Raw genomic sequence first — 26,808 nt, 5'->3', positions numbered from 1 at the left:
ATTTTTGGGTTTGAGTTTGATAAGTTCTTTATAGATCTTGGATATCAGCCCTTTATCTGTAGGGTCATTTGCAAATATCTTGTTCCATTCCATGGGCTGCTTCTTAGTTTTGTTAACTGTTTCCTTTGCTGTGCAGAAGCTTTTTATCTTAATGAAATCCCAAAAGTTCATTTTTGCTTTTGTTTCCCTTGCCTTTGGAGATATGTTTTGCAAGAAGTTGCTGTGGCCAGTGTCAAAAATGTTACTTCTTATGTTCTCCTCTAGGATTTTGATGGATTCCTGTCTTACACTGAGGTCTTTCATCCATTTAGAGTTTTTCTTTGCATATGGTGTAAGAGAATGGTCAAGTTTCATTCTTCCATATATAGCTGCCCAATTTTCCTAGCACCATTTATTGGAGAAACACTTCCCCCCCACCGCCCCGCCATTGGATATTTTTTCCTGATTTGTCAAAGATTTGTTGAGCATACAGTTGAGGGTCTATTTATGGGCTCTCTGTTCTGTTCCATTGATCTCTGTGTCTGTTTATTTTGTGCCAGTATCATGCTCTCTTGGTGATAGCAGCTTTATAATATAGCTTGATCAGGCAATGTGATGTCTCCGGCTTTGTTTTTCTTTTTCAACATTTCCTTGGCAATTCAGGATCTTTTCTGGTTCCATACAATTTTTAGAGTTGTTTGTTCTGGCTCTTTGAAAAATGAAGGATGGTGTTGAAAGTATAGATTGCTCTGGGCAGCATAGACATTTTCACAATATTTATTCTTCCAATCCATAAGCATGGAATGTTTTTCCATCTTTTTGTGCCTTCTTCCATTTCTTTTTAAAATATTCTGTAGTTTCTAGAGTACAGATCCTTTACCACTCTGGTTAGGTGGTAACCCATAAGGGTTTTGATGCTATTGGGGTTTTGGTGCTATTGTAAATGGAATTTATTCTCTAATTTCTCTTTCTACAGTTACATTGTTCGTATATAGAAAAGCAACTGATTTCTGTGCATTGATATTGTGTCTTGCCACATTACTGAATTGCTGTACAGCTCTCACGTCTTATCTGCTCCATCCTCTCTCAGCTCAGCCTCGCAGAGTTCTGAACTTCCATCTCCACCCTTGTAGTTTGTTACTCATGTTCTCCAGCTTGCCTTCAGCTTGACACCCTAGTTACCTATGAGTAACCCAGCTTCCCGGGCCCCTGGAGACCAGAAACACATGGCTTCCCTCTTCCTGCCCCTACTTCCCATCCCAACCCCATGGAGTGTCTTCCCTTTTCTCTCTCCCCATCTTCTCTTTCCTTGGCCCTGGAGGTGGTTTTCTTCAGCTCTCACCTCAGCACAGATAGTTTAGCAAGAGGGGAAGACAGAGGGATGAGGACAGGGTGAAACCCAAGGACTCTGCTGCTCTCTTTGTCTGTGGTCCTCCCAGGTCCTGCTTCGAGTTCTCCCCAGTACCTCATTTTACCTCAGGTCTCCACCCAGGCACCACCCAGGCACCAACACCTGGTAACCATGGACACCTCTGGTAACCTTGGTCTTCAGGTTTCTCTCAAATATCTACATCTGCCAATTCGCCATTAAGTGTGAAGAGGGTAGGTAAAAGAATATCTGTGTGAGGATTTTGGTCTTTCTCCATGAGATCTCACTGAAAACAGAATGAGGCACATAGGACAGCTTTTTTAATCCTGGGTCAGCCTCCCCTTTATTACCACGTAGGAAAACACTTAGAATCCCTTTTTTTTTTTTTTTTAAACTTACTTTGGGCAGAGAATATGAGGAATAAGAGAAAATAAGAGGGAAGGCTCTAGAACCAGTTTTTTCCTCAATGGAAAGGTAGCAAAGGTTTTCACAGATACAGGTAGCTAGTCCCTGGGGTCACTGGGAGAAAAGGGATGGCAGGGGTCAGTCCTCTGAGAGTTAACTAGACCAGTTATTTTCACCAGAGTTCCTATCCTCAGCCTTTATAAGGATGGCAATGTATTCTCCTGGGCTTTAGGCACTAAAGGATCAAATACACTTGGACCTAGATGTGAATGCGTGAAGTATGGCTGTGAAATATTGTCCCAGCCACAGCAAGGAGGAAACCATTCTCCTTTCCATAGGATAGTCCGGAGGGCGACCGACTGTTGTACTGATGGTTGACCACCAGGGGGCAGAAGAAGATAAAAGTTCTCCTCAGAAAACTCCTTGAGCATTGGAATATTGGCCTCCCTAGTTCTTTTCCAGCTTTCTGTCTATGTATGCTCTGTTTCAGGCTAACTCCCTCAAGGGAGGTTTTAGAGGAAATTACCGTGCTATCTTTGAAGCAGGAAGGTTGAGCAATGATTCTCAAGGTGTGGTTCCCAGATTCCTGGGGGTCACTGAGACCTTTTCAGGGAAGATATGAAGTCAAACTATTTTCACACCAATATCATGACTCAAAATACTGGCACCAAGCTCTTAGTAGTTAGTGGATTCTTCATCATCACACATTTGCAAAAGGGGGAAGGGGAGGAATTCTACCTAAGAATGGCCTTAATCAAGCAGTGAAATTATTAATTTTATCAAATGTTGACCCTCGAATTAATGTTCTTTTAATATTCAGTGTGACAAAATAGGAGTACACATAAAACAGTCTTGTTGCATTTCAAAGTAGAATGATCATCTTGAAGAAAAATGCTCATGCAGCCTGAAGAGGAGTCCCTTTTTTTGGTAACACCATTTTTACTTTAAAAAAATAATAATAATTAAAAGGTCTGGCAAACAAATTATGGTTTTTCAAACTTCAATATTTGGCAGATATTTTCTCAGAAATAAAGTGTATTCCTTTAAGGACTACAACTAACAGTATTTGTGCCAGTATTTGTGATAAAATTTGAGCTTTCAAGTGAAAATTAGAAATCCAGAAAACTTGCATCTGTCACAGTGAGTTTCACGGGTTCTCCATATCTGAAGACTTTTCTGTTTAATTTGATGATGGTGGCGATACTAATGAATTTGATGGTTTATATTGCATAATTAAATGTACCCCAAATTTGGAGATCTGTATAACTTAGCAAATCACTGTATTACCTCATGTATGGTAAAAGGTCTATTCAAAGTGCAAGATAGCTCAGTGGATTTCAATGTAACAGTACAAAAAATTTCATTGATATGGTGTGAGATTCTACATTGTTACTAATCTTTAAGAAACTAACATTCGACAGTTAGGTGAAGTATAAGAGATCAAGAGCCATGCAGAATGCTTGGCTGGCTCAGTCAGAAGAACATGTGATTCTTGATCTTGGGTGTGTGAGTTTGAGCCCCAGGTTGGGTATAGAGATTACTAAAAATAAATAAATTAATTCATTAACAAAATTTAAAAGAAAGAAAGAAAGAGCCACAAGTAATCAGAGAAGCTGTTGAAATACCTCTTCCTTTTCCAGTTACTTCTCTGGGTGAGGCTGGATTTTTTTGACATGCTTCAACCTAAACAATAGAGCACAAACAGACTGAATATAGAAGCAGGCATATAAGACTCTGATAACCAATAACCACAAACTCTACTATGTTTTGAATAGACATTCAAGGGATTGTATATCTTGATTTGTTCCCTGTCATTTAATTACTACAGAGAAACTTGGCTTCCTTCTCTGTCTACAAACTTTCCTCTTTAGAAAACAAAATACCTTGGCCAAGATAATTTTACTAGGCTTTGCTATCAGCAGTATGATTCTTTCGCCTTACACTGTAAATATTTTGTCATTTATAAATATCACACACTCAAATACCAGCACAGCCTGCTCAAATACCCTAAGGAAAATGAGGTCAAGATGGGATTTACCCTTAGTCAGAGAGCAGCTAGCCAGAGCCTAACAAAAACCCTGGCTTTATGACTCAGGGTTGTTTGCTGCCTCATTACACTACTTACTCTGGAAAGTAGTTCTCCACAGGCAGTTTGTTAGAGGAGGGAGGGGAGAAATGAAAGAGGCCAGTCAATTCTGCATTTGAGAAAGACCAAATGTATCATACCCATAGGCAGGACTGAAGAGAGTGGGACTCTTGGGTGAGGTAGGAGGCAGGTCCAAACTACACGCAAACAGTTCTGATTCTTTATTCAAGTGACTCGGAATTGTGGGAATAGGGAGAAAATCCTATTTGCTTCATATTCAGAGATTGTGGTACTTTTCTTTGAAGCCTCAAGAGGGCACTAGAGTTTTTAATCTCTGCCAAGTAAGAAAAGTAGCCTGATAACTAACTGGTAGTGGGGTACTGGGCTTCCTTTTATTTTTTTGTTTCTGTTTTTTTATTTGTTAGAGATTTTTATTCTTAAGTAATCTCTAAACCAAGCATGGGCTCAAACTCACAACCCCAAGATTAAAGGTCTCGTGCTGTACCAACTGAGCCAACCAATGTCTGGGCATCCATTTAAATTGCTGTATCTTCGCTCTAGCCATTTGGTATAGTTTTGTTCCAAGTATAAACAGACAGCAGAGTAAAATCAAGGGAGGGAAGCTATGTGTACAGTCAGAATGAAGATTTTTCTAGAAGCAGAGGAGTTTATTCTTCTGTTTATTGTTTTCCTCCTTTATATGACTAAAGACTGGGCAACTTGAACAATATTTACATTTGTATGGTTTCTCTCAGTTTTCAGAGTAGTTTCATAACATTTGTCCACCGAGCCTCAGAAGCTTAGGTCTACCAGGAAAATAGGCCAGGTGTTCCCGGTGTGTGGCGCCTCTTGTAAGCAGAATTGTTTAAAAGGGAAATAAAAGGTCCCTCTAGACTGCCTGTACAATGAGCTGATGGGATGGAGAGGAACTACCCCAGGCAGCACCCCCCCACCCACCCACCCACAGGTCCAGTACCACTGTCCACTTGGAGAAGAGGAAGCAGCAGACCTCAGCACTCAACAGACCAAGGAACTAGTGTTTCTGATTCAGGTCATTCGGAGCATAGCTTGAGAATGTGTATTTTAATCAAATTCCCAGTAGATATTTCTGGTCACGGGACAACACTTTGAGAATCCCTGCTTTAATTCATACCATATATGTTTGCAGAATTGGTCCACAACCTTGTTGCAGGATGGGTGGCATCCATGTCCATGAAGGGGCCCACCTTTTATGAATGGCCCTTTTTAAGGCTGAGGAAGATGAATAGGGATTAAGTGATTTGTCCAAGGTTGCATTGATAGAGATTTGGTATAGTCTGAAGTTGCAAGGTCTTTTCTAAGGCTATTAGTCTTTTGTAACTTTCTTTACTAGCAGACATAGATGATTGACAACTGTTACGAAGTGTTCAATAAACATATGTTTAGTTGAACTTTTGGCTGAGCATGATCTCTTCTAGGAAAGGAGAAAGAATCCTTCTTATTTTTATTCAAGAAATCCTTCTTATTTTTATTCAAAGTTACTTGATTTTCCAAGTATATCCTCCTTATACTTGAGAACATCAAGGATAGAAACATAAAATACTTAATTTCAGCTCTTTAGAAGAGCATGTCTACATTAAATGCTGTTGGGCTCTAAAGATAGTCAGTTTCAACACAAATTAATAAAAAACATTTTTTATGTTCACTGTGAGAAATCTCTCCGCTGGGGCTGTAAATAAGATCTGGTCTTTGACTTAAAGGAATGTCTAGTTTAGTGGGAAAAAGCAGAATGTTCATAATTAACTCCAGTGTTACACCAGATGGAATGTGATATGTATAACATGGAGCTCTGAACTATAAAGAGCAGGGAGCCAGAGGAGAGAAAGAAGTTTCACTTCGCAGCATTAATGAAAGATTTGTGGAGTATGTGGCATCCGAACTGAACCTCTAAAAGGTAAGAGGATCTTGTCTGTTAAAGATAAAGGGGAAGAATCTTCCGGGCAGAGAAAATTGCATGGGAAAGGATGCAGGTAAGCCCTGCGCTTGCTGGAGGAGTAAATACTTTTCCATGTGGCCTGGGAAGGGCACAGCCATGCAGGGTGCGATACCACTGAAATGTCAGTGGAACAGTCCGGAATGATGGGGCAGTTTTCGGCCAGAAGAGACATGATTAGAGGCGAGCTGTGGAGAAGGTAGCTGTGGGAGGTGGCAGTATGGGGGATAGGTAGAAGGGACGAGAAGAGTACCAGCTAGGAGGACACTACAGATTTGACATGAGTGAGAGAATGGATTTTGAGTCTTTGGTGGTAAACTTGGTTTTGAACCGGGTTTCAACTTACTACCTCTCTTACCTTGGGCAAAATGTAACTCTCTTCGGACTTCAGTTTTCTCATCTGTGAAGAGAGGGTCAATGCTGGCTAAAGTCTGTCTGCTGCAAACTTTCTGTGATTCTGGGCATCTGATTTGTCCTCTGTTGCAAATCTCATTCTGGATGACTTGGGTCACTTTTTAATCCTTCGATTATGCTAACATGATTGTGGCTCCATCTGGAATCATGAAGTTGAAATAAAATACAACTCAAGGTCCCACTGATCTGGCCATAGTTTGGGGTAGCAGTGTGAAGATGGAGTTTTTATTCAAAACTGTCTTATTTAGAACTTGCTTCAACCATATCAACTTCTCAAGTAGGGCTGATTTGCAACAGAAAATTTTGTCTTGCTGAGTTTACAAACTCATGGGACAGGAAGCAGATTTCAACTCTGAAAATGTGGTAGGTTACTTAGGTTACTTCTTATAAACACAAGGGTTTACATCAGGGGTAGAGACCAGATTTCATGATGATGACTGGAAATATTAGGGAACAGATGAATCACATAATATATTGCTTTGGCCGGAAATTGAATGTATCCTACTGTTAAGAGTTTATCTCAAAATGTTTTGTGAAATTTAAGGGAGCTGGAGGAACCCTCAGCCCAAGGTGTGGGATATCATGGTCTATGTAGCATAGCCTCCAGCCAGAAGACCAAATGTGGCCTTTTGTTCTCTCCTGGGGGATGGGAAGGATATGGAAAACAATGCTCTGGCCATGGTGAAGATTCAAGGGAGTAAAAATGAATCATCGCAGGCCGCCAGGAAACACTAGGAGTTCTCTAAATGGAATGAGGTCCTCCTGTACCTTGGGTGGGAGGAAAGGGAGTGAAGGGAAACACCAGCTGGTGGGGGAGATAGATGGAAGCTGGAGAAAAGGACACGGGCAGCAGGCCTGACGCTTGCACCCAGCAACCACTGCAAAGGAACAAATCCAAAGGCAGTGAGCTTATGCTGGTTTCCTGTGGTGTCCCTTAGGGAGTGTTCTTTTCTTTTTTTCCCCTTTGAGTTGCCTCTGGTGATTTCTTAATCAGCTGCCCCAGCCCCCAGTCTCCACCCTTTGCAGTGTCATCTGCCTAAAAATGTGGAGAATGCAGCAACTATTCACGCGTGTCCGGAAGGGCTCTGGGAATTATGAGGCTGCACTGTGTAGCCTGCCACACAAAGGGTCTCCAACCAGCAGGCTGGGAACACAAACTGCTGCCCTAGGCAAGGGAGGTCCAAGGGTCAAGGGACATCTGGAGACGGGTCCAGGCCCTAAACTGAGACTTTGGAAGAATTTCAGACACATCCTGCTCCGTGCTGGACCTTGAGGCATGGGGTTTGGGCTGGATTCTCTCTTGCTTCTTGTGTTTCCTTAATTAAATGAGTTACTTTTTAAGCATCCTATCTCTCCAATTATTTCAGGCATCATTAGTGTTCTAAATAAAGCTTTTTGAAAACTTTTTTGTTAATGGCATTTTCAAACAAACAAACAAACACAAAATAGAGAGGATAGTATATTGAACCTGTACCACCTTGCTTCAGTAGTTATCAATATTTTGCCAAATTTGTTTCAGTTATGTCTCCTCCACTTTTTCTTTTTATCTAGAATATATGGTATTGAAGCAAATACCAAATATCATATCATATCATTTCAATTATAAAAATTTCAGAATGTATTTTTTAAGTAAGGTGTAAGCCCAACATGGGTCTTGAACTCAAGACCCTGAGATCAAGCGTCCCATGCTCTACCAACTGAGTCAACCAGGAACCCTAGACAAGGACTCTTTCTTTAAACATAACAATACTATCATATATTATATATAATAAAATTAGTAATTTTTAAAATATCATGTAATAGTGGACAAAGACCAAATACATTTCTTATTATACCACAGAATCCAAACAAGATCCACACATAATATATATTGGTTCCTTTCTCTCTCTTTCTCTTTTTTTAAGATATTTATTTGTAGGAGAGACTGGGTCTTATGTTTCCATAGAATTTCCCACATCCTAGATTTGGCTCATTGCATCCTTGTGGTATTTTCCCCAGGATCCCTACTTCCTTTTCATTAGGAAATGTTATTTAGAGACTACCATCTGGGCATGAGGGATATTCTTTGCCAATGAATTGTCATTGTTGTATAGAGTTTTCAGAGCAAATAGCAAGAAAATATTTATTTTTAAAAATGAGAAAAACTAAGTTCCTAATATTTCCATTTTGAATTCATGGTTGCAGGGTTTTTACTTAAGTTACTTGATTTTATATTTGTATCTTATTTCTTCGTTGCTGAAAAACTTGGCTTCTATGATATTAACATAATTACTTACTAACTCTAGTTCACAGCATGTTCAGGATAGGTTAAGATTTTCTTGCAGTAGTTCTGTGGGAGCAGTATTATCTCTTATGTCTCTGAGGATATCAATTACAGTTCCTTTTCGCATTAGTCTTTTCTTTATTCCCTTTATTGTTTCATTTTCACTACCTAGAGTTTCTTAAATATCAGATGAATCTTGGGTATTGATTCAAAAATAAGAGATACTAAAACATCAGTATTACTAATAACAGTAAGATTACTAAAATAAGAGTATAAAATCAAAGAAATTAAGTGAAAATATCATAATCTTCCATTTCAATAGGAAATATCAGTATGAATTAATTTTTTCCTTAAAATAAATAAAAAATACATATTTCATTGCTCTGTCCTTAAAAAGTCTGAGAAGCAACGATAATTCTGTAGTAATAGGCACAAAAAGCATTCAGATTCTGGTCTCTAAACACCATTTCCCACTAAGAGAAACCAGAACTCTTTGAAAAAGTGCCTGATTCCAAGTCCAGGGCAGGAAATTAACAGGTAAATCTGGGACACCATTTTTATGTCAAGGAAGAAATAAAGAAGTCTTTCAAAACAAATGGAATCACATCAAAAGGACACAAAAGCCCCCTTTGAGACTCCCATTTGCCAAAGATGGGGCAATTTGAGCATGAAAAAGAATCAGATATATAAAAATTACTGAGTTTATAATGGTTTTCAAAAATACTTCATTGGTCATCTTTGGAGGTTGCTAGGGTACCAAGTCATTACTCAAAAATGTATTGAGAGGGAAAATATGAAAGATTTATCCTGCCTTTCCTGTATGTACTGTATTTCAGTGTAACCAAATTTTTGATGTGGAAAAAGTCCTTGTAGAGTAATTCCAACCAGTGAATGCAGAAAAAAAGACGACAGAATTCAAAAAGCATCATTTTGGACCCCCTAATGATCTAGGCAATGATCGTTATCAGTGTTTGCTAAAACAATTATGTTAAAAGTAGACGAAGAACTTCATAATGGAAATGTTATCTGAACTCACTGATCCATCTTGGCATCATTAAAACAATTGGATTATATAATGATGTCTTATAGTAGGAAAAACACAACACCACTTAGGAAAATCCTGAATGACATATTCTATGAGTCAGGTGAGCTAGTTTCTCCATAAAACAATGGCATAATAAAAAGAAGTATGGTGGCACCTGGGTGGCTCAGTGGGTTAAAGCCTCTGCCTTTGGCTTGGGTCATGATCCCAGGGTCCTGGGATCAAGCCCCAAATCGTTCTCTCTGCTCAGCAGGGAGCCTGCTTTCTCCTCTCTCTCTGCCTGCTTCTCTGCCTATTTGTGATCTCTCTCTGTGTGTCAAATAAATAAATAAAATCTTAAAAAAAAAAAGAAGTATGAATCGCTAGAGAATAAAAGATATTTATGAGATACAACAACCAAATCCAATATATGGATCTTGTTTGAATCATGCTTTGAACAAACTCACTATAAAATACATCTCTGAGATAATGACGGAAACTTGAATATAGGCTTGGGATTCAGTTATATAATAGAATTATTTTAAGTTGTATTATAATGGCATAAGTAACATTTTTAAAAGTTTTGATCAGCAAAAGATAGATGCATATTAAAGTATTTCTAGATGAGTTTAAAAATTGGTGAAACTTGGGGCATCTGGTTGGCTCAGTCGTTGGGCCTCTGCCTTCAGCTCAGGTCATGATCCCAGGGTCCTGGGATTGAGCGCCACATAGGGCTCTGCTCAGCGGGGAGCCTGCTTCCCTCTCTGCCTGCCTCTCTGCCTACTTGTGATCTCTGTCTGTCAAGTAAATAAATAAATAAATCTTTTAAAAAATTGGTGAAACTGGGTAGTAGGTACATGTGAGTTCCTTATACTGTTCTTTCTACTACAAAGTTCAAAATTTTCTACCATTTAGGTTTTTTAAAAATAAAGAAAAAGAAAAGTTCTTGGTGAATAGTTGAAATCTAAGTTATTTCTAAATAAGAATAGTTTTAAAAACAATAGGAAAAACAAATCTTGTTTAACATAGAACAGGGGCAAAAGAAGAAAACTGGATATCTCCAAAAGAAAATTTAAATGAACAAAACAATCTGACAAACCATCTCCTCTACTTCTGTCTTGCTTGATTTCTCTGTTGTCACTACCAGTGTTCTAGATCTCAACTCCCTCTCTTCCATATGATTCCGGTAACATACAAATTGTGATTTTTCTGACTCTTTCTTCCTAAAACTATCCCCCTCTGTCTGTATTTGTAATGCCACGTAATCCATGCCATGGTGCAATTTCCCACAATTAATGTGATTTGTAGGACTTCAGTTTGTCTTCCGTGGTTAGGGGTTAGATTTATTTTTCCTACAGTCACTAACGGAGGCACCTGAATTGCACAAGGAAATCCTGTTTGGATCATAGTCCAGGTTGGGGCACAGCTCACTCCTTCTAAGCTAGGTTGGCTCTTCTCCAGTGGTGAATCTTGACTTTGTCACTTCTTCCCTGACATGGAAATTTGAGGCCTCTTTTTCTCCCAAGCCTATTACCCACCATTTACTTACTATAGTGACTTTAAGCAGAAACGAATTTTTGATTTCTGAAAACTAGCCTTTTTCACAACACCGCTAACTTGGCTGTCTGAAGAATGAGAACTCTCCCAGTACAAACTTCTCCTTCTTTTCAGAGGCAAGGGCTAGGGGTGGGGTGGGGTGGGGAGGGGGGGAGAAACAAATGAGCCTTGTGTTCTGCCCTTAAGGTCAACAGATTGAATGTGGCCTTGTGTGTGTCCTGAATGTACAGTACATGACATCATGCATATTCAGTGGCTTTTCCAGCTGACAGAGTCCCACTCATAACCAAAACTCTCTTTTTAAAAAGACTCTCCTCTGACTTTTGAGATTATTTTTCTATCCTGGTGCTTCTCTCTCGCTCTCTCTTTTTTTTTTTTTTTTTTCTGTCATGGCCATGATTCTTCTTCCTTCTGACTTGCTCTCTTTTTCCCCATCTTCTCTCCTCAGTTCTGGGCTCCTTTTTCCGTCCTTTCCTTTCGTTTCCTCTCCTTGACTTTCCCTGCTGTCCCTGCCCACCTTTTTCCTCTCCCTGTGGTCCTTTCCATTCTTCAAGCATAAATCTAATGAAGACACCTGACCTCAACTTCCAGTTTCAGGAGGGTAAATTGAAACCTTCTCTATCACTTTCACCCACATTCCAATCCTGCATCTCCAACAGACTAATTGGTATTTATATTTGGAGACCCCATTCCTAAATCCAAAATAAAACTTAGAATCTCCCAAAGAGATTCTTCCTCCCATTTTCTTCCATGTTGTGAGGGACACTTCTGGTCTCCAAGTTACCCAGACGTGGAGCCTCATACCCACCTCTTATTCTTTCCTTAACCAATCTATTGAGACATGGTTATTCTCTCAATCTTTGAAATGCATTTTTTGCCCATCCTTCCTCACCATTTCTACCAGCACCACAGTGATCTGGGCCCTTGTTGTGCTGCATTATAATAATGACTCCTCTACAGTCTATTCCCCCCTTTATTCACTTTTTCCCTTGGGTTCCCTGCACCCAGCGTCATCCCAGACGATTCTTGCTCAAACAGTGCATGGCTTATACTATACCTAAAATGTTGTGTGAATATCTAAACTTCTCTGTAGGAACCCACACCCTCAGGCTGGCATTTGAAACTTTCTGTAATCATTTCTACCCAATGGGCCCCACCTTCTCTCTATCCAGCATAGCGTCCTCCTGGCTCTGTATACGCTGTTCGTTTCCTGTTCAAACCTTTCCTTATCTCATCCTCATTTCAGATGCCACACTGCTTCCTCTCCACTGATCTGTGACCCATCCATTCTCCAAGTCCCTGTGAAGACCCTCTGACTTCAGATGGATTTATGGATGAAAGATAAGATGCCCGGCTTTGCTTTAAGAATCCAGTGGCCAATGGGCAAGTGTAGGGAGGTATATATGAGATGACCTGGACACAGGTCGCCATGTTAGGTATACAGGGGTTCCTTAACCTATTCTCTGTCTTTTGTATATGGCTGAAATCTCCCATTATAAAAAGTTTAAAACTAAAAATGAAATAGAAGCTAGGAGTCTGGTTTTGAAACATGGTGTCCTAGACAAGCAGGACTCATCAGCTGTGGGGGAGGATTCCAGCAGACTGTCAAGTTGGTCTTGGGGAGGACTGGTGGAAAAGAGGAGGCTGGTCTTTTTTTTTTTTTTTTTAATTTTTTAACTGTGATGCCAGTAATTTGTGAGGAGTCCTGTAGTTTGCATTTGGATGACTTTTCAGTATGCTTGCACCTTTTGATTTGACCTAAGGAAGCACTAATAGGTTTTGAATGTTGCCTGTGTGTTTGAGAGACCTGAAGTCATTAAGATAAGATCTAATATCAAAATTAGAAGCCAAGTAACTTGTGCAGAAGGAATACAAGAAAACTCTGGGTGGTTTGGTAAGCAAAATTAGGGTGGGTACATATGCTAGATTTTCTGGTTTTCTGACATTGTAATAAAATTTTTTTGTTGTGCTCTTCAGTTTTCAGTAGGAAGACCAGTAGGCTGGTCATCACATAACAGCCTATAAAATTAGATTCTACAAGATTTTTGTCTGTTCTGTTTGTTACTGTACCTCGCCTATAGAATGTTCCTGGCCTTCCATAGTATTTGTTGAATTAATTTTGGAGTCAATAGATGGTCTGTAAGTCAAGATAGGTCTGAGAACAGCCTGCAAATCCGTTCTGTCAAAGAAAATAGCCGTGTTTCTCTTGGGCTCTCAGTCCGTTCACAGTGTACTACAAAAGTACAGATAAAGGCATCAGAAAGCTCATCTATGCAAAAGGTTGTCATTGTGCACTTCCCATGCTTCGTGTGTGAATAAAATAGAGAACAAGGAAGTCTCTACCTTCGGGGGCTTCTGTGGTAGAGGAGGTACAGACAAGAAAATGCATGGTCTGGAGAGATAAATGCAGATGAGGTACATAGTGTCGCGAGAGGACAGAAGAGGCACCCCTGACTCTGGAGGCCCAGGAAGGCTGAAAGCGGAAGGATAAATAGACGTTGCCTTGTGAAAAGGGAAGGAAAAGCTGTTTCAAGCAGAGAAAGCGGCTTGGAGAAGAGAGGAACAAATGACAGAAGTTTGCGGAGGGTGGATCCTGGAACAAAGGGGACCAGGCAGAGCAGCTGTGCCAGATAAGACTGGACAAGAACAGAGAAGCCGGATCCTACAGAGTATTGGAGGCTAATTTAAGGAATGTGAACTCAATATAAAAAGCCAAGAGAAGACCTTGAAAAGTTCTGGAGAATCTAGAGTGACATACTCAGATTTTGCATTTTAGGAAGTCCCCTCTGGCTAAAGTTTGGAGAATGGATGGGAGGGTGGCAACAGTGGAACCTTGAGATAGCAGAAAGAGTTACAAAGCTGTGGGGTCTTTTTTTCCGTGGGGTTGGGGGAGAGCATGCACTAGGGTTGGGGGGTAAGAAGGAGGTAGGGGTGGAGGGAGAGAGAGAGCATGGAATCTTAAGCAGCCTTCATGCCCAGTGCAGAGGTGCAGGGTTCCATCTCACAACCTGAGATCATGACCTAAGCCAAAAAAATCAGGAGCCAGATACTAAGCTGACTGAGACCCCTAGAGGCCCCTCTAGAGAGCAGTGATGGCAACCTTGCCTATGGGTGGATGGGGTGTGGGGGAAGGCATGATACAGACATACCTGGGTGGATGGGGAGGTCCTTCTTCAAAATAGGAAACGAGGAAATGAAGTAGTTACCTATCTGTGTGGCCTTTCCCCACTCTAATGTAAGTGTTTTTCCCAAATTGCTTTTATTTGGGAAAATAAAGAAATGTCTCAAAAATGTTCCTACTGTATAGGGCATGCCAGTTTAGGAACAGAGGGCAACGTGAAGAAGGGGAAAGACCAGCTGGTGGTCAGCGAATGAAAAAGCTGAGTTCTGGTCCATAAGTATTGCTTTCATCATTCGCTAACTTCATTTCCTCCTACATACATTCTTCTACTTCTTTAGTTCATTGTATCCTTCATAAAGGTTGAGTTTCTTGAGTACTTTCTATATATCAGCTGTGGGCTTATCTGTGTGGTTGAGATTCCCAGTCAGATTCTCTGTCACATCTGTTTGTAGGGTCTGCCTGGAAGAGAGGCAAGAGTTGTCCCAGTGACGTGCTTGCATTCTGGTCTGCTTTCAGGAAGAGGGAGGACAGGATGTGTCCCCTGGCAGGGTACCCTACTGGCTTGTTAGATGTTAGCACTCACCATTCCCCGCGAAGGTCATCAGCCACCTGCTGCCCTGTCTCTGACACTCCATCTCTGCTGCCTGGCTCCTGTAACTATGACAGGAGCTCCTGTCACTCTACCCTGCCTCTTGCGCAGGACCCCTTCTGCCTCAAGTTTAGACAGCTCCCACGTGTACACCCCCTTAGTGGGATTCAACTTTTCTCAGCCATGACCACAGATTTCCCTTTCAATCCAATCTTCTCAGTTTTTATTCCTTTTCAAAAAGGATTTTATTTTTAATTAATCTTTACACCCAACATGGGGCTCGAACTTGCAACCCTGAGATCAAGAGTCCCATGTTCTATCGAATGAGCCACCCAGGAGCCCCTGAATTTTTATTCTTTAAGTTATTTGTGACCAAAGTCTTATCTCATTTTTTTTTTTTTTGGACTGTACTAAAAAAGCATCCTGCTTGATCCTTGAATTGTTTTAAGAAATATTTCATAGAATAGATTCATTGGGCAGGTGTGTTTCAGGAGGAAATAGTTTTTCCGTTAAGTGTTGTCCAAAAGTGACTTAGGAAGTATTGAAGCAGACAGGAAAACTATAAAAATTCTTTGTCAAGGCAGTTCTGAATAAGAACAAGAGATCCGAAAGGTACATTTCCAAAGGAGTTGAAACCAGCAGTGAAATTTCATATTCACTTTATTGACGGCTGAAGTTCAGTCTCCCGATGCATTTTCCATCCTCCTCTGATACTGTCGTTCTGAGGCTTTTCTATGGTAGACATCATAGAAGGTCTCCTGGCCCACATGCAGTTTAATCATGATCCACTCCATCGTTCCTCCCAGGACAAAAAAAAAGGCAGGAACCTGTAGACGCCGAATCGATCCTTCCCGGGGACCCGCTTCACCTGGGCCCATGCTACGTCGGCCCTGACCCGCAGCCTGGCGCGTGCTGAGCTCTCTTATCTCGTTTTTAAACACAATTATTTCTAGGAATTTGGAAGAAACTGTAATTTGCACTTGGTCCACCATTTTGAAATGGAAGTCTCTTCTCTGGCTAAACCACCCATGTATCTCAGAAGGCAATCTTTGACAGTCACTGGGATTTATGTTTATTCACCCATCTTTGCTGAAATGGAAATTTGGTTAGAAAGCAGGAACAATGTATTTTGTTAAAGCCGATTTCTTATTAATACCTGAATAGGGACTCAGAAGTTTGTATTCAAAAGAGTATTTTTTGCTCATTGGGAAATAGGTCACTCAAATTCAGAAACGCACGCAATGTCAGAAAAATATCTCTATTTGCCTTTTGGGGTTTGGAATCATATACTCTCCAAATGAGTGAATTTCAAGCCCTTGTTGCTGACAGAGCTGCCTCCTCTGGGCTGAGAAATGGTTTGGTTCCAGGCAGCTGGAGAATTTATGGACATCTGAATCCAATCTAGCTGAGCAGAAGAGAAGCTTGGGAAGGAGACAGCCAGGTGCATGACAAAATTAAGACTATAGCTGGAGAGAGGGGATTCCATGAGGGGGAGGGTCAGTCTCAGGGGCTGAGTCAGCAGGACAGAGAGGATTCCAAGGCCTCTGGAATTCTGGTTGGGCGTTGGTGGTGAAAGGAAATTTTGGCTTTGATCCTCTGGGAAGGGGCAGACCCTGTTGAAAGTAATTCCTGTCAGAGGCTACTCTCTATTTCATGGAAAAAAATGGAAAGGGGGAAAACAATTGCAAGGTCCTGAATGAAGACAAAAGGTATTCATTTGCATATTTGTTTGTTTAGAGTTTTTTAGTGTATTCAGGTACAATGTAAACAGAAACAGGATTGAATAAGTTAGTTAAGAAACCATTGCTTTGTTTCCTTTCAAGAAATGGGATAAAAAGATTCAGGACCACCTGACCATGTTCTAAAATTTAAATGAGTGTGGTCTGCAAAGGGTGGGAGCAGGATATGGTGGGGACAGGGTGTACTGACCATGGAAGTATTAAGTGAGGTGCTTGAACTTCAGGGCTCTCTGGAAGGACCCCTGACAATGTGTTCACTTGGTCATATGCTTTTGTGAACTTGTGAAATTTGCAGAAGTAAAAGGAATGTCTCCCACCCTGACTTCCCTCCATCACCATCCTTTCGTATCATGTGGTGGCTAAGGGTATTTCAGAATCTGACTAAAGGGGTGTCAGAGCAAAGATACAGTGAATTTGGTTCAGTGTGATGTATTTACTTAGTTTGCAGGCACTTCTGGGTATAGTTCTTTCCAGCAGTTTGTAGGAGTGGCTTTCTGGAATGCTTTTTAAAAATTTTTTTATTTTAATTGAGATATAACTCCTATTACCATAAAATTGAACCTTTTAAAGCATATAATTCAGTTATTTTAGTATATTCACAAAGCTGTGCAACTGTCACAACTATTTGATCCTGGGACATTTTCACACCCCATCCTCCCAAAGATACCCCATTAGTCACTCTCCATTCTCTCCTTCTTGCAATGCCAACCAGCTCCTGATCTCTTAATCCCCTCCTAATCTACTTTCTATCTCTATAAATTTGCCTATTCTGGTCATTTCTTATAAATGAAATCATACAATATGTGGTCTTTTGTGTCTGGCTTTTTTTTTTTTTTTTACTTAGAACAATGTTTTCAAGGCTCATTCATGTTATAGCATGAATCAGAACTGTATTCATTTTTATGACTAAATAATACTCCATTTTGTTCATCCATTCATCAGCTGGTAGCCATTTCGGTTATTTCCAGTTGTGCTCCTCCTGACCAAGGTGTGAGCTCAGCAACCATGAAGGTCCAGGGCCAGTGGTAGTCTCACAGAGGTAGCAGAGTGCCCACTGTTGGAAGCGTGGAGGGCTATGGAAGAGAAACACTTTGAAATATACAGTCAGAAGCTATCATATTAGAGGAATGACTATATCTATCTCTTCTCCATACAGAAATGATATTAGAAAATTATTGTCAAAAAAAGAGGTTTTCAAAATTCATGCAGCCAGAAAATGTAGAAAGACCTATAGAAGTGTGTCAAGTAGTTGGTTAATTTAAAAAAAATTTGGGGTGGGGTTGTTTTAGTACAGTTTTGTTGCTGATCAGTTTTTTTCAAAACATGAACTTTAACACTTTTAAATATAAGTTTACATTTGTAATTTTGATTTCTTTTCTCAAAGCTCCTAAATCATAAATTGTAAGCCCCACAAAATCAGGATCCTCCTTGCCATTAAGAATACTTTTAACACCTTCACTTTTTTCCTTTTCTTTTCTTTCTTTCTCTCTCTCTCTCTCTTTTTTTTTTTTTTTTTTTTTTTCATAGTACTACTTCGAGGTGGCCAGGAGCCTGTGTGAGAGATTTCTTTCTAGGGAGTGAGATGGCAAGTTGCTCATTTTGTTGCTTTCCACCTTCTTGTCCGTTCTTTTCTTTCTCAGCTCAGGAACACTTTCAGGAAAAATTAGCTCAGGCAATACCTTTTTACCTCATTAAATATGCAATACCTTGACGATTTCTTTGATTGAATATTGTTAAGCCAATATTGACCTCTAGGCTCCCTTCCTTCTGGGTCAGAATCTATTTCCCCGCCCGGCCGCTTCCCTTAGTGGGCTTGGTCATGTGGCTCACTTTGGTCAATAGGGCGTAGACAGAAGTCCACGTGACAGTTCTGCGTGCCCGAAGCCCTATTAGATCACGTTGTGGAAGCCCGAGGTCCTTCAGCGTGGGTCCTGTAAGAAGATGCACAGAGAGATGTGCATCCTTCTGAATCCCATGTTCAGCCATTGGAGAGCTGCGGCCCCTGACCTGCAGACCGTGAGTGAGAAACATTGCCCGTCTGAGCCACTGAGTTGGGAGATGTCTGAAACACAGTGGAGCCATCTGAGCCACTGAGTTGGGGGTTGTCTGAAATACAGTGGAGCTGCCCCGGGAGCCCACCAGTACAGATGCACATGCCCAACCCGAACAGCAGAGCCAACATTGTTTCTCTCTCAGCAAGCAGCCTTGCTTGGTCCTATCGCTCAAACTTCCAAGATCCTTGGCAGCAGACCCCGCGCTCTACCACCTTCCCAGGTTCCTAATTTAGCATGCTTTCACCTTTCAAGGAAATCCATTTCTGGGTTGAGGACATGCCTCCTTTTTCCCACCTCCGTTTAGCTATAATTTTAAGTACAAGTCATTTCATTGTTTCTCCTCTCTATAATAGCATTTTCGTCATTTCAATTAAACTGCTTCCAAAAAGCCACCCACTGGACTTCTCCTACCCGCTAATCTACAACTTCAGTTTGACACCCCAGTCAAAAATAAGGAAAACTCTGGAACTCTTTGATGGAGCAGTTGCACTTCTCCGGACTACTTGACCTCAGGACCCCTACCCATCTCAGTGCCCCATGACTCCCCCCAAAACTCATCTTCCCAAACCCTGTCTTGTTATGCCTCAGCCCCCCAGGGCTCTTAGAACAGACCTGAAAACAGAGTACATTCTCAAGGAGAAGCAAAAGAATGAATGAGAATATGACTCCTGCCAAGCCTGGGGCTTGCCACCTCTAAGCACAGAATGAACCATGAACAGTCCCTTTGAACTTACAGGGAAACTATAAAGGAAATTAAAAAGGCCCTTAGGATACTTGACTTGCAGAAGGGCAAATCTAACTTCCTTTCTACTTTTTCTCCATCTGCAACTCTGTCCCTCAGAGAATTGGAGAGGGTCTTTTGTTACTTTTTTTTTTCTTTAATGTCTAGAGAAATGGCTCAGCTTTCAAAGTAGAATTATTAAAATAATTTTGGTTTAAGATGTAAAACCTTTCACTTTTTCCAAGCCATCAACCCTCCCTGAATTTCCTAAGTTCTCATAAACTTTAGGTATTGCCTTTCGTCCCTCCTCCTTAGCTACGCTGTTGGAATAACAACAGGTTGGAGGGACATAATTCCTTTTGATTGGGTTTGGGGGTGAGGGGATGAAAAGGTGGGGAGAGAGAGACTAGCCAGTGACATGGAAATGGCATCCTGATTTTACTGTCTACTTGACATGGCTGACATTTTTTGTGCTGATGTCTTTAAGTCTTTTATCTGTTTTTATCTATTTATAAAAATCCTTTTAAGAACAATTAAAAGCTTAATTTAATGACTATAACATGCTGAAAGGAAAGAGAAAAAGCAGCTCCAGATCCTGAGAAGTCTTCAAAAAAGATAAGCTCTGTCTGTACTTGGTGAAAAATAATGCTTTCAGATTTCCATTATAAGAACATCTGTGCAGGGACGCCTGGGTGGCTCAGTGGGTTAAGCAGCTGCCTTTGGCTCAGGTCATGATCCCAGCGTCCTGGGATCGAGTCCCACATCGGGCTCCTTGCTCAGCAGGGAGCCTGCTTCTCCCTCTGCCTCTGCCTGCCATTCTGTCTGCCTGTGCTCGCTCTCTCCCCCTCTATCTCTCTGATAAATAAATAAAATCTTAAAAAAAAAAGAAAAAGAAAAAGAAAAGAACATCTGTGCATATTAGAGAAGATTTAGGATATACAAAAGCATTGAAAATAGTAGGAATCACCAGAGTTCTATCTTCCAGCCATGATGACTGCTCCCATTTTGGTTGGATTCTCCCTAAAGTCTATTTCTGTGTGTATGTATGTGTGTGTGTGTGTTCAGATAGAGAGCAGAAGATGCAGATAGGTAGTCTTTCAGATAAAAAAAAAATGGGGGGTGGCGCCTGGGTGGCTCAGCGGGTTAAGCCTCTGCCTTTGGCTCAGGTCATGGTCTCAGGGTCCTGGGATTGAGTCCTACATTGGGCTCTCCACTGAGCAGAGATCCTGCTTCTCCCTCTCCCTCTGCCTGCTGCTCTGCCTACTTGTGCTCTTTATCTCTTTGTTGAATAAATAATAAAAATCTTTTTAAAAAAATTGGTATGTTTTATCTGTCCCATGCAATATATTTATAATTTAAGTTAGATTTTAACCCACAAAAATGAAGAGATTTTTACATTAAGTCCAGATTTAGTCTTTTTCTTGAAAAATTGCACATGGGGTTGCCTGGTAGCTCAGTGGGTTACACATCCATCTCTCAATATCGGCTCAGGTCATCTCAGGGTTGTAGGATTGAGCCCTGTGCTGGGCTCTGCACTTAGTGGGGCGTCTGCTTCTCTCCCTCTCTCTCTGCCCCCCCCAAATAAATAAATAAATCTTAAAAAAAAAAAAAAGGTATTGAACCTGTATTTTCAAATGGCAGGAGTTGAGGAGAGAGTCACCTTCAAAAGGAACAGATGCTTGCCAATGTACCATTGTCCCAATGCAGTTTGTTTGTTTCTTTCTTTTTTTCCTTCCTTCCTTCCTTCCTTTTTTTTTTTTTTCCTGCCTATTTGGCTCCTATCTGTATTTAAGTTTGATGCCCTTAATGTAGAGTGTTTTTTTTAATCATTGCATTTATTTTACATATACAATTTTATGTTCAGCTCTTTTCCCTAAGCAATTTCTCACTAACCTTCCTCCCTGATTATTCCAGTGTATTTACAGTGTTACGTATCATGTCACACTGTACATGTTTTCTCCCTGATTATACTAGCATATATACAGTAGAAAGTATCAAGTACATGAAAGTATGAAGAGGAAATTAACTATTATTTGGAATTTTTCTTCTTTTTTTACTTATGAAAATATCCTTATAAATAGCGGCAATCATACTCTACATACAATTTTGTATCCAGCTTTTTCACCTTTTCTTTACTATAAACACTAACACTCCTCACCAACTATATGTAGCTTAGTTAACAATAGTCTTCCCCCATGTCTGGACATTCAGGTTTTCCCTTTTCTGTCATAATTATGTTATAATGAATATCTTTCTGCTGGAAGCTTTTTTCTTTTTTTAAAGATTATTTATTTATTTATTTGACAGAGAGATTGAGATCACAAGTAGGCAGAGAAGCAGGCAGAGAGAGAGAGGGGGAAGCAGGCTCTCTGCTGAGCAGAGAGCCCGATGCGGGGCTCCATCCCAAGACCCTGAGATCATGACCCAAGCCAAAGGCAGAGGCTCAACCCACTGAGCCACCCAGGCACCCATGGAAGCTTTTTTCTATACTGAGGATTCTTCTGCTGGGATATATTCTTAGAAATGGGCTATGCAATTAAAGGATACAAATAATTTTAAGGGTCTTGATGTATGTTGTCTAATTGTATCTCAACAAGGCTATGCTGTTCTCACATTATGTGAGAATGTGCTTCCTGACACCTTTAGCAACATCAAATATATGTATGTAATATATAATGTGTATATATAGATATATGTTTATATTATATACTCATTATTGATTTGATACAGAAACATAGTACCTTCTATTTTTATTTGCATTCTTCTCATCTCCAAGAACTCAACTTTGTCCTATGAAAAAAACAGAAGAGCAAGGAAAGGGTCTTACTAATTCAAAAGAACAGGCATGGGACCATGGCAAGGGAAGTGGAAGTGAGTTTTAGAGGTGGAGACCTAGAAATTTCCAGCCAAGGTAGAAGAAGCCAGGAGCAGAGGCACCTGAGAGCAGAGTGAGGGCAAAGGAGAAGAGACCTCAAGAGTCGGCCTTGCAAAAAGCAGGAAGGTTTAGACAGCACTCTACAATCCAATTTAGCTATGAAGCTAAAGCCCCCAAATAGCTAAATCCACAGGAAACAGATTTTTTTGTCTTCTAGTGCGTCATGTTTTTAGGTCCAAAGTCCTAATGAGGCCAGTAGTCTGAGAGGCTACTTTACAGTTTTCACCATAGGTAATTTCTCCATTTCTTTATCTTTCTTCCTAGTTCATTCTGCCAGCCTGAAATTTGTCTTGAGAGAGGATTTCTCCAGAACCTACTGTCCCAAATCTAAATAATTTATTTAACTTACAGAAGCTTGTAACTAAACTAGAAATCAGGTACCCTGAATCTGGACTGTGGGGCCTGAATTAAGATCACTCAAGACAGGAAGGAGAAGTCAACATGGCCAATCAGACTTCGGAGCCAAGGGTAACATCAGGAGGAGCCAGGGTTCACTGCCTGGAGTTATTTATTATTAATGTGGAGTAAAAAATCTTTTTATATTTTTTTTTCTCTGAATACTTCATAAAGCTGAAGTTTGAAGGGAAAAGGGAAATATGAAAATCTGAAACCTCATAGGAATAACTGAATATTCTTAGCTATAGTAATATGGAATTAAACATGAAGGCAGCAGTTTTTTTCTAGATTTTCATTTCAAATTTATTTCATCGAAAGCATTTTGATTAGTTTTTATCTCTAGTCCTGAGGATTTGATTCTAATGACTTTACTGTCTGGAAAACTGAAAGTAGGGAACATGACATTTATAGGTGTCCCTAACTTACAAAATGTTGATATAAGCATTCATCTCCACATTGGGGCCAACAAACCTTGCCAAACTCTGGCCTGCTTTTATACAACTTGTAAGCTAAGAATACTTTTTGTATTTTATTTATTTATTTTTATTATTTATTTACTTATTTATTTTTAAAAATTTTATTCATTTATTTATTTGAGAGAGAGGGAGAGAGACAGGCAGACTCTGTGCTGAGCCCAGAGCCCAACATGGGGCCCGATCCCCAGGACCCTGGGTCATGACCTTGGCCAAAGCCAGAGACTTAACTGACTGAGCCACCCAGGCACCCCTTACTTATTTTTAATTAATATATAATATTATATTAATTTCAGCTATGCAATATAATGACTCAACAATTCTCTCTATTTCTCAGTGCTCATCATGGTAAGAGTACTCTCAGTCTACTTTATCTGTGTCACCCATCCCTCACCTACCTTTCCTCTGGCAACCTTTTATTCTCTGTGTTTAACAGTCTGTTTTCTTTTGTATCTTTTCTTCTTTGGCATCTCATTTGTTTTGTTTCTTAAATTCCACATGTGAGTGAAATTATATGGTATTTGTCTTTGTCAGTCTGACTTATTCCACATGAAATTATGCCCTTTAGATCCATACATGAGGTTGCAAATGGCAAGCTCTCATTCTTTTTTATGGGTGTATAGTATTTCACTATCTAATTTATATCTCTATCACTTTATATTCACAGTACATCTTTATTCATCTATGTATGCACACTTGGGTTGCCTTCATATCTTAGCTATTGTAAGTAATGCTGCTGTAAACATATGAGTGCATCTGTCTTTTCAAAGTAGTATTTTCATTTTGTGGGGGGTAAATACCCAGTGGGAGAATTATTGGATCATATGGTAATTCTATTTTTAATTTTTTGAGGACACTCTATACTGCACCAGTTTGCATTCCCAGCAGTGCACGAGGGTTCCTTTTTACTTCACATCTTTGCCAACACTTGTTATTTCTTGTGCTTTTGATTTTAGCCATTCTGACAGGTGTGAGGTAATACCTCATCAAGATTTCAATTTGCATTTCCCTGACAATTAGTGCTGTTGGCCATCTTTTCACGTTGGCCATTTGTATCTCTTCTTTGGAAAAATGTCTATTAAGGTCCTCTGCATATTTTTGATGAACTAATTGTTTTTTCCCCTTTGCACATTTTTAAATCAGAATATTTGGGGTTTTTTTGTGTTGAGTTATGTAAGTTCTTTATATATTTTAGATACTAACCCCTTATCAGATATATATATATAATTTGCAAATATCTTCTCCCATTCAGTAGGTTGTCTTGTTGTTTCAATGATTGTTTCCATTGCTGTGCAAATGTTTGTTATTTTGGTGTAGTTCCAATAGTTTTATTTTGCTCTTGATTCCTTTGCCTGGGGAGACATCTAGAAAAATGTTTCTATAGTTGTCAAATAAATTACTGTCTAGGCTTTTTTTCTAGGAGTTTATGGTTTCAGGTCTCACATGCAGGTCTTTAATCCTTCTTGTATTTATTTTTATGTATGGTGTAAGTGGTTCAGTTTCATTCTTTTGCATGTAGCTATCCACTCTCCCCAAGACCTTTTGTTGAAGAGACTGTGTTTTCCCCATTGTTTATTCTTGCTTCCTTTGTCATAAATTAATTGAATTTATTGTTTAGTTTTATTTCTGGGCTCCCTTCTGTTCTTTACAGTTTTGTAAAGATCTGTGAGTTTATTTTTGTGCCAGTACCATACTGATTTGATTACTACAGCTTTGTAGTGTATTGTAAAATCTGGGATTGTGATACTTCCAGTTTTGTTTTTCTTAAGATTGCTTTGGCTATTTGGGGCCTTTCATGGTTTCACACAAATTTTAGGATTAATTGTTTTAGTTTTATGAAAAATTCTGTTGATATTTTGATAGAGATTGCATTGAATTTGTAGATTATTTTGGATAGTGTGGACTTTTTAACAGTATTAATTCTTCCAGTCCATGAGCATGGCGTATCTTTCCATTTCTTTGTGTGACAGTTTTTATCATGAATAGATATTGTACCTTGTCAAAGGTACAATGTGTTTTCTACATGTGTTGAGATACTCATATGGTTTTTATGCTTTCTCTTGTTAATATGATGTATTGTATTGGTTGATTTACAATAGTGAACCACACTTGCATCCCTGGAATAAATCCCACTTGATCATGGTGAATGATGTTTTGAATTCGGTTTGCTGATATTTTGTTGAAGATTTTTACATTGACGCTCATCAGAGATATTGACAGGTTTTTTGGTTTGTTTGTCTGTCTGTTTTTGCAGTGTCTTTATCTGGTTTCAGTACCAAGATAAAGCTGGTCTTATGGAATGAATTTAGGAGCTTACCCTTCTTTTCTATTTTTTGGAATTGTTTAAGAAAAATAGATATTAATTCTTCTATAATTGTTGGTTGCATTCACCTGTGAAACCATAGTCCTGAACTTTTATTTGTGCATTGTTGGTTTTTTGTTTGTCTTAACAATTTATTTATTTATTTATTTGAGAGAGAGAGAGAGAGAGCATGAGCAGAGGGAGGAACAGAGTGAGTGAGAGAGGAAGAACCAGATTCCCCACTGAGCAGGGCGCCACATGCAAGGCTCAGTCCCAGGACCCCGAGATCATAAGCCGAGCCGAAGTCAGACGCTTAACTGACAGAGCCCCTTGTTGGAGTTTTTGTGATTACTGATTCAATTTTATTGCTAGCAGTCAGTCTGTTCGTAATTTCTGTTTCTCCCTGATTCAGTTTTGGAAGGTTATATGTTACTAGGAGGTTATCCATGTTTTCCTAGATTGTCTACTTTGCTGGCATACTATTTTTCATAATATTCTGTTACAATCCTTTGTATTTCTGTGATGTCTGTTATTTCTCCTCCATTTTTGATTTTGTTTATTTGAGTTCTCTCTTTTTCTTTCCTTGATGAGTCTGGCCAAAGGTTTATCAATTTTGCTGGTCTTTTAAAGAAACAGTTCCTTGTTTTATTGATTAGTTCTACTGTTATTTTAGTCTCTATTTCATTTATTTCTGCTCTAATATTTATTATTTCCTTCCTTCCACTGGATTTGGGCTTTGTTTCTTCTTTTATTTAGCTTCTTTACATGTAAGTTTAGGTGCTTATTTGAGATTTTTCTTTTTTCTTTAGGTAGACCTCTATTGCTATAAACTGCCCTCTTAGAACAGCTTTGTTGCATCCCAAAGATTTTAGACTGTTGGGTTTTCATTTTAATTTGTCTCCATGTATTTTTTAATTTCCCCTTGGATTTATTGGCTTGCCCACTCATGTTTAGTAGCATGTTCTTTAGCCTTCATGTATTTATGGGTTTTTTTTCCAGATTTTTCTTGTGATTGATTTCTGGTTTCATACTGTTGTGGTTGGAAAAGATGCATAATATGATTTCAACATTTTCAAATTTATTGAAACTTGTTTTTTGGCCTAACATGTGATTTATTCTGGACAATATTCCATGTGCACTTGAAAAGAATGTGTATTCTTTGGATAAAATGTTCTGAATATATCAGTTAGGGCCATCTGATCTAATGTGTCATTCAAAGCCAGTGTTTCCTTGTTGATTTTCTCTCTGGATGATGTCTCCATTGATGTAAGGGGGCGTTAGAGTCCCCAGCTAGTATTGTATTACCGTTAGTTTCTTCCATATGTCTGTTAACAGTGGTTTTATATATTTTTCCTTCCTTTTATATACTTTTTCTTCCTTTTTGCTCCTGTGGTGGGTGCATAGGAGCACCC

General features: G+C 39.6%; 1 long non-coding RNA gene across 1 annotated transcript in view; it reads left to right on the top strand.

The window, feature by feature from the left end:
* The first annotated feature begins 5,619 nt into the window (after positions 1–5,619).
* Positions 5,620–26,808, top strand: part of LOC101687919 — a 55,816-nt gene continuing 34,627 nt past the window's right edge. The window contains exon 1 of the long non-coding RNA XR_198456.3: positions 5,620–5,772. This is a non-coding gene — a long non-coding RNA (uncharacterized LOC101687919). The remainder of the gene's footprint in view (positions 5,773–26,808) is intronic.

Source organism: Mustela putorius, unplaced genomic scaffold (assembly GCF_011764305.1).
Source record: "Mustela putorius furo isolate JIRA1106 unplaced genomic scaffold, ASM1176430v1.1 tig00000129_pilon_pilon_pilon, whole genome shotgun sequence".
Classification (NCBI taxonomy): domain Eukaryota; kingdom Metazoa; phylum Chordata; class Mammalia; order Carnivora; family Mustelidae; genus Mustela; species Mustela putorius.
Note: the sequence above shows the minus strand (reverse complement) of the source record. Positions and strands in the feature narration are given on the sequence as shown.